Consider the following 5542-nt stretch of genomic DNA (forward strand, 5'->3'; position numbering starts at 1 on the left):
GCACAACTCAAATTAATCTTTTTTATTTCTTGTGAAAGTGAAGAAACTAAGAAACAAATTGGTATTTCTTTGTCTCCAAACAATTTATTAAAAAGATTAACAACTAATCATATATTTAATAGACTAGATTACTAAACATAGAAAAACATATTACCATTCATGCTAAGAATTATTAATACTATAGACTAACAAAAACACTTATTTTATTACTTTGTAAAATTTCCTTATTGGAAGAAACTTGACAAAACTACTGCACAAAGCAAGAACTACAACAAAAAGACTTCACGTTAACTGTCCAAAGTAGATTTGAATCAACAAAAAGACTTCATTGCAACCTAATTAAAGCATACCAAGTACAATTGAATCAACAAAAAAACTCAATACAAATTAACACTTAACTTTGGATAAGATTGAATCTTAAATTCTAGATCTAGAACATACCATTTCAAATTTTATATTCCATAATTGTAACACCCTGGTGAGCCAAGATCGTTACACTGTGTATTTTAAATAGTGCTTAACTCGCTAAACGAGTCATTAGGTCATAAACGTGGATCTAAATGTGACTAATGGTCCAGGGTTAAAAATTCCAGTTTAAAGGAATGGATATTTCATTAAAACATTAAATTGTACATGATATCTCATAATAAACATTTACAAAGTTGGTTACAGTTCCAAAATGGTCATTACACTCAAAAGCTACAACCCGCCGACCTAAGCGGCAAAAATAGGGTTTAACCCTAGTTCCTCTAAGAAACCTTGGTCGTGGTGGTCAAGCGACCGCATATGTACACATCACAACCTAAGCTCTCCAACTCATGGCTGATCCAACTTTTCTTTCCCTTTACCTGCACCACATAGCACCCGTGAGCCAAAGCCCAGCAAGAAAACTTTAACATGCTCATAAGCAGTGATTAACACAGTTTTAAATCATAATAAACACACCCAGCAGTAATAACCCTACTCATGCATGCATAACATTCATATAAATGACTACAGTGTCATATAGGACCAAATTCCCTAAATAAATGATTAAGTGAATAATATCGGGGCCCATTGCCCAAGTACATGACTAATAAGTCACTCTGGGGCTCAACGCCCTAGGATCTGGGACTAATAAGTCACCCTGGGGTCCATTGCCCGATCCTCTGTATAACCAGCCTTGGAGCTGGTCCAGCGTACCTAGTGCTTTGGTTTTTCTACGACCATTGGGTCGGACAAGCGAATAATGCGCTGTTGATTAAGTCCATTCATATCGACCAGCGCTCAGCGTGCTATTGTCATCCTTGACTGATAAGTCAATGCTTTTCTCAAGTGTATAATGTTGACAGGAATTTATCATATAGCAAGTATCTATGTACAGAGCATTCAACATGCTTAATCAAAAATCATAGGCATAATCATAATCATGTGCATTTACAGGGGCCAACGCCCAATCAAAACTATAGCCAACATTCAGGCCAAGCCCTAATCATGTACATCACGTAATAGGTGCAATTTTCTTACCTTGGGTTCGAGAGTAATGTAAAATAAGAACGACCCCCGAGCACGATCCTTATCTCGAGCCCTTAGCGATAACCTAGTCACGACAAAGTATAGAATCCCGTAAAAAAATGAGTAAATAAAGGCTTCTAGACTGACTCCTAGCTTCCAGGACATCGCATCCTACTACCAGGTAGTAAGATCAATCCCGAGCCTTCAGGTTTGAGTTCCCGCACTCAAAACCTCCCCTAGGCCCAAAATCCCTTAAGTGTCGCAACCCCTAACCATTTGAACCGCGGCCTGCTCAAGTGAGAGCCCCGAGGCTCTTCCCTATTTGCACAAGCACTGCGGCGCACACTCACAGGTGTCGCAGCTCAAAAGCCTCACAGCCACCTGCTTCTCCTTCACTCGGTTTGAGCCGCGGCGCCCCAAGAACAAGGTCGCAGCTCGACCTGCAAAACTCAGTTTTTCTTCATTTTTCTCATGCCAAATCCCTCCATAGACCTATCCAAACATAGCCAAATCCCATACACAAAGCTCCCAATCAACTCAATGGCCCAAAACCATCAAAACCTAAGCTTCAAACAACTCAAAAACTCACCAAAACATAGAATCCAATTCAAAACTTAAGAAACTTAAGGAAATGGAAACTCAGAAATTCAAAGCTTAAATTACCTCTGATTATGTCATTTCTTCCTAAAACCTCTAGCTAACAAGCTTCTAATATTTCCTAGAATCGATATGACACTAACCTTGCTTGAATTCGAGTCCTAAAACTCAAGTTTCCTTTGAGAATGCAACGAGCGGTAAAAAGGAGAATGCGAGAGAGAGAGAGAGAGAGAGAGAGAGAGAGAGAGAGAGAAAAGTGTTTGAATGTGTTCTTCTGTTTCTATCGGGTTACTTCGAACTCAAGTAACCTTAAGTAAAACCCAAGGCTTTGGGTCTCGAAAACGCTCTTAGAGTAAAATAGTCAAAATTCCCAGAATTTCCTCTTGACCTCACTAACTCCAAATATATCATTAAATATTCATTCTCATTACCCAATATCCTGGTAATGTACTAAATACCCAAAATACCCCTTGACTCACCTCAAGTCAAGTATTAATCTCGTTGTGACTTTTCCACTAGCTTGCTTCCTAGGATCGCCTCGTGCCGAGTAACCCAAATATATCCACATAATAATGTGGTCTCACACATATATCACATATATGCCAAATATACCCATAATGGGCCAAATTACAAAAATTTCCCTTCTGATAAGAAACAGGCCCACATGCATAATTAATACACCTAAACATGCATATCAAGTCATTTTATAATATAACTCACATAATCATACAATGATACAAATAAATATCAGATAAACACATGATTTTCCATAGTTTGCCAACCTGGCCCCCTAATAAAGGCCCTAAGCCTTATTAGGTAATTTGGGACGTTACAATAGCCATAACCATAACCCATTCCATATTCAATAAAATATACCATAACTCATTCCACATTCTAATCCATAACAATAACATAACTCATTTCAGATTTAGGAAACCTCAATACACAATAAATTGAAAACTACCTCCAAGGCATAAACCTCCAATACTTGATGGATTCGACCAACTTACCTGGTAGTTGTTGCCTGATGTCAGAGATAACCAGAGATGAGAGAGAAGAGAGAGGGAGTCATCGTGCCCAGTCGAAGGTGAAGAGGAGACAGCTAACGTCGAGCCTAACCGAGAATGAAGAGGAAACAGATGACGTCAAGCACGAGCAATCCATGACTCCAGAGGTGTGGGGAGTCATCATCAATGATCTGGGGAGTGAGAGAGGCGGGATGCGAGAGAGGGAGGTAGAGTGACAACGAGCATGAGAGAAAGAAATACAGGGTTTGGAAGGGAAAAGAAAAAGGGAAACCAAGTAGTATTAGGTTTTTTCTTTTAAAAAAAATATAAGTATTATTTTTTTTAATATATAAATTAATTATAAAAAATATATCTTCATTGCGCGGGTTAGGTTACACTAGGCGATTTAAAATTTGCTTGGGTTATTCAGGTTGCTTTTTTCATCGGGTTTTTTGGTTTGGTTTGGGCTGGTTAAACGAGTTGGGCGAGTTGCAAATTTTTTTGTACAACCCTAATTATGGTCCCCCTATTTTTTTTTAAATACTAGATTTGGCTCTCTCTATTTTGCAAAATTTAATGCATGTCATTCGCCGTCTCTAATTTAACAATTATTTTATTTAAAATTTTACCAACTACTTCAATATAGTGGTAGTAAGAGTCAAACCCATGAAGACTATCAAATCAATTTATCAATCAAGAATGAAAAAGTTAACGAAAATGAGGTTTTCACTACAAAAAAAACTTAGCTAATTCATCATTCCTATCTTGGAGGTTTTGTATATGTCCGCCGATATAGGTATTATTTATTAAAAAAAAGGGTCGGTCGGGCTTTAATGCCCAAAATTTGGGCTATCTTAGTGGTTCCCCATGAACCCGCCGAGATAGCCCAAAATCTAGGCAAAAGAAAGCACAACCCGACCCTTTCTTTTTTTCCTTCTTTTTATTTTATCTATTTTCCTTCTCTTCTCACTTGTTCTTCCCCATTTTCTGCCAGCAAAGACACCAGCCCCCAATCCCAATTATTTTTTGGTTGAAATTGAAAGTTTTTGTGTCTTTGTCATCACCATCTTCATCTAACATCAAGAGAAACTTTGTGTACTTGGAATTGATAAGTAATTTAAAGTTTTTTTTTTTACCCTAATCCATATTTTTTTTAAGTTTGAGAAAATTGAGAAATGTAGGTTGTTGTTGTTGTTGTTTTTTTATTATTTTTTTATTTTATTTTTTATGTTTTAGGTTGAAAATAGTGTGGGTAATCTTCAAATAAGACTAAAGGAGGTTGAGACATTGATTTGGAGCTATCTTGGTAACAATTTTTTTTAATTATTTGGTTGAAAATTACAATTTCTTATATTTAGTTTGTGTTATTTTTTGTATTTTATCGAGTTAAATATATTGGCTAATGTTAGTAAGTAGTAACTAAAATATTGTAGATTAGTTTAGAGTTATTTAAAATATTTTTATATATATTTTTAACAATTTCGACCGAAAATTAGTATAATAATTTATTACCTCAGTTTTTTAAATATTTAAATTGTATATTCTGCTAATTAAAATTTGTTGTAGAAATGTATACGTTATTTTGACTGTTTTGACATAATTTTTATTTTAAAATTTTGTATTTTATTTTTTTATTAGTTTAATGAGATGTTATTTTAGAATTTATTTTTTGTTTATTGTCTAGTTAATATATTCACATAATAATGTTATCATTGTAGTTGGATTTGGAAAGAATTAACACTTTGTGGATGGAGTGAAACTGTGAATTTTGAAAAGTATGTTATCATAAACTTTACGACATATTGATATATTATGAGAAAGATTAATGATTATTAGAGAAGAATTATGATCTGAGACTTGTGTACTGCAGAGAAATAAGGATGAAATTTGTTGTGTGATATTGTTTGATTGTTTTGTTGTGATATGTAAAATTATGGATATGATATAGAAATATGGGAAATTCTACTTGATTTTTTTTAACCTTGTAGATGATTTTCATCTCCTTGTCACTAAAACTGAGTAATATGTTTAAAAATTTGGTTAGTATAACCATATGCTTACATATAATAGTATTTGATTGTTTTAGGTGATTTTAGTTAGAGATGGATAAAGATTGGATGCAGAAAAAAAATAGATTATCCAAAGAAAATGAAGAGGGAGTTGAATATTTCACAAAGAGAATGAAAAGACCCTAATATGATATCTTGTCCTTGTATGAGTGTGGAAATTTAAAAAAAATTAAAGGATGTATATGTAAGAGGACATTTATATATAAATGGGATAGATCAATCTTACCAAAAATGAATATGGCATGGTGAGACTGTGTGTCGACCCACATTTCCCAAAATAGCTCGCATCGAGCATATATTGAGTGATGATTTTCATATCAATATGATATCTAATGTTGAAGAAATTTTTGTGAATCGTCCAGATGAATTTGCAAA

Source organism: Humulus lupulus, chromosome X (assembly GCF_963169125.1).
Source record: "Humulus lupulus chromosome X, drHumLupu1.1, whole genome shotgun sequence".
Taxonomy (NCBI): Eukaryota; Viridiplantae; Streptophyta; class Magnoliopsida; order Rosales; family Cannabaceae; genus Humulus; species Humulus lupulus.